Below are 3,719 nucleotides of genomic sequence, written 5' to 3' on the forward strand. Positions count from 1 at the left end.
TAGGTGAAGCCTTGCGTCAGTAGCAACATCATCACCGTCATCAAGCCGTCGTGCTGACGGAACTCTCTCGTGAAGTTCTGCTGGATCGGAGTTCGTGGGACGTCATCAAGCTAAACGTGTGCTGAACTCGGAGGTGCCGTATGTTCGGTACTTGGATCGGTCGGATCATGAAGACATACGACTACATCAACCGCGTTGTGCTAACGCTTCCTCTTTTGGTCTATGAGGGTACGTGGACACACTCTCCCCTCTGGTTGCTATGCATCACCATGATCCTGAGTGTGCGTAGGAATTTTTTTGAAATTACTACGTTCCCCAACAGTGGCATCTGAGCCTGGTTTTATGCGTAGATGTTATATGCACGAGTAGAACACAAGTGAGTTGTAGGTGTTACAAGTCATACTGCTTACCAGCATGTCACACTTTGGTTCGGCGGTATTGTTGGATGAAGCGGCCCGGACAGACATTATGCGTACACTTACGCGAGACTGGTTCTACCGACGTGCTTTGCACATAGGTGGCTGACGGGTGTCAGTTTCTCCAACTTTAGTTGAACCGAGTGTGGCTACGCCCGGTCCTTGAGAAGGTTAAAACAACACTAACTTGACGAACTATCGTTGTGGTTTTGATGCGTAGGTAAGAACGGTTCTTGCTAAGCCCGTAGCAGCCACGTAAAACTTGCAACAACAAAGTAGAGGACATCTAACTTGTTTTTGCAGGGCATGTTGTGATGTGATATGGTCAAGGCATGATTCTATATTGTATGAGATGATCATGTTTTCTAACCAAGTTACTCGGCAGCTGGCAGGAGCCATATGGTTGTCGCTTTATTGTATGCAATGCAATCGCCCTGTAATTGCTTTACTTTATCACTAAGCAGTAGTGATAGTCGTAGAAGCAATAGTTGGCGAGACGACAACGATGCTACGATGGAGATCAAGGTGTCGCGCCGGTGACAATGGTGATCATGACAGTGCTTCAGAGATGGAGATCACAAGCACAAGATGATGATGGCCATATCATATCACTTATATTGATTGCATGTGATGTTTATCTTTTATGCATCTTATTTTTCTTTGATTGATCGTAGCATTATCAGATGATCTCTCACTAAATTTCAAGATAAAAGTGTTCTCCCTGAGTATGCACCATTGCCAAAGTTCGTCATGCCGAGACACCACGTGATGATCGGGTGTGATAAGCTCTACATTCATCTACAACGGGTGCAAGCCAGTTTTGCACACACAGAATACTCAGGTTAAACTTGACGAGCCTAGCATATGCAGATATGGCCTTGGAACACTGAGACCGAAAGGTCGAGCGTGAATCATATAGTAGATATGATCAACATAGTGATGTTCACCATTGAAAACTACTCCATCTCACGTGATGACCGGACATGGTTTAGTTGATTTGGATCACGTGATCACTTAGATGATTAGAGGGATGTCTATCTAAGTGGGAGTTCTTAAGTAATATGATTAATTGAACTTAAATTTATCATGAACTTAGTACCTGATAGTATTTGGCTTGTCTATGTTGATTGTAGATAGATGGCCCGTGCTATTGTTCCGTTGAATTTTAATGTGTTCCTTGAGAAAGCAAAGTTGAAAGATGATGGTAGCAATTACACGGACTAGGTCCGTAACTTGAGGATTATCCTCATTGCTGCACAGAAGAATTACGTCCTAGAAGCACCGCTAGGTGCCAGGCCTACTATAGATGCTGCTGATGACGTTAAGAACGTCTGGCAGAGTAAAGTTGATGACTACTCGATAGTTCAATGTGCCATGCTTTACGGCTTAGAACCGGGACTTCAACGATGTTTTGAACGTCATGGAGCATATGAGATGTTTCAGGAGTTGAAGTTAATATTTCAAGAAAATGCCCAGATTGAGAGATATGAAGTCTCCAATAAGTTCTATAGCTGCAAGATGGAGGAGAATAGTTCTGTCAGTGAACATATACTCAAAATGTCTGGGTATCATAATCACTTGACTCAACTGGGAGTTAATCTTCATGTTGATAGTGTCATTGACAGAGTTCTTCAATCACTACCACCAAGCTACAAGAGCTTCGTGATGAACTATAATATGCAAGGGATGAATAAGACAATTCCCGAGCTCCTCGCAATGCTAAAGGCAGCGGAGGTAGAAATCAAGAAGGAGCATCAAGTGTTGATGGTCAACAAGACCACCAGTTTCAAGAAAAAGGGTAAAGGGAAGAAGAAGGGGAACTTCAAGAAGAAGAACAAACAAGTTGCTGCTCAGGAGAAGAAACCCAAGTCTGGCCCTAAGCCTGAGACTGAGTGCTTCTACTTCAAACAGACTGGTCATTGGAAGCGGTACTACCCCAAGTATTTGGCGGATAAGAAGGATGGCAAGGTGAACAAAGGTATATGTGATATACATGTTATTGATGCGTACCTTACCAGAGCTCGCAGTAGCACCTGGGTATTTGATATTGTGTAACATCCCGGATGTAACTTTCCCAATTTGTACTCCAACTCTTGCCATTTCCGGCGTTAAGTTATATTTATTTCCTCGGGTTCGGGTTTTGTCTCCGTGTGTTGTTGTTGTTGTCATGCATCTCATATCATGTCATCATGTGCATTGCATTGGCATACGTGTTCGTCTCTTGCATTCGAGCATTTTCCCCGTTGTCCGTTTTGCATTCCGGCACTTCGTTCTCCTCCGGTGGCCATTTCTAGCTTTCTTTCATGTGTGGGGATTAAACATTTCCGGATTGGACCGAGACTTGCCAAGCGGCCTTGGTTTACTACCGGTAGACCGCCTGTCAAGTTTCGTATCATTTGGACTTCGTTTGATACTCCAACGGTTAACCGAGGGACCAAAAAGACCTCGTGTGTGTTGCAGCCCAACACCCCTCCAATTTGGCCCAAAACCCACCTAACTCTGCTCCATCATCTAGAGCATTCGATCACGATCGCGTGGCCGAAAACCGCACCTCTTTTGGACTCTCCAAACTCCTCCTATGCCTATAAATAGACCCCCCCCCCCGAAAATCCGGATCTCTCCCTCTCCGAAATCCTAATTTTCCACCGCGCGCCGCCGGACATTGTCCGCCCGGGGCGGACACACCGCTGCCAGCCAACCGCCTCCTGCCACGTCATCGCCCGCCGCCGCCACTCCCACCGCGGCCCGGGAGCCCGCATTTGGCCCCCGCGGCCCGGTGAGCGCCGCCGCCGCCCGGGTCTCGTCTCCCGCGCCGCGCCGCCACCACCATCGCCTCCGGCGCTCCGGCCACCGAGCCGCCATCGCCGCCCCGCCGCAGTTCTTCGCCGGCCCCGCCGCCTTAGGCCGCCGCACCGGCCTCGACCCCGCCGCCGCCCGGGCCGGATCCGGCGTAGATCCGGCCGGCCCCTTGCTCCCCTGGCCACTCCGGCGAGCTCCAGCCCCGCTGGTGAACAGTGCGCGCCGCCGCCTCGATCTGCGTGCCGGGTCAAATCCTAGATCCGGTGGTAAAATTTCGTCCAAGTCCTCGGAATTTTCAGTCCAAGTGCTCCTGTTCGTAGCTCCGTAACTTTGCATCCGTAGCTCCGATTCATGCATATAGCATATCAAAATGTTCATCTCAGAGAGTACAACATTTCACTCCATTGCATCATTTTCATTTGAGTTCATCTTGATGCCCGAAATACTGTTAAAAGAGGGCTACTTGAGATAATTGTCAGATCTGTTACTCCGTGTAGCTTTTTG

The sequence above is a fragment of the Triticum urartu genome, chromosome 5 (genome assembly GCF_003073215.2).
Source record: "Triticum urartu cultivar G1812 chromosome 5, Tu2.1, whole genome shotgun sequence".
Taxonomy (NCBI): domain Eukaryota; kingdom Viridiplantae; phylum Streptophyta; class Magnoliopsida; order Poales; family Poaceae; genus Triticum; species Triticum urartu.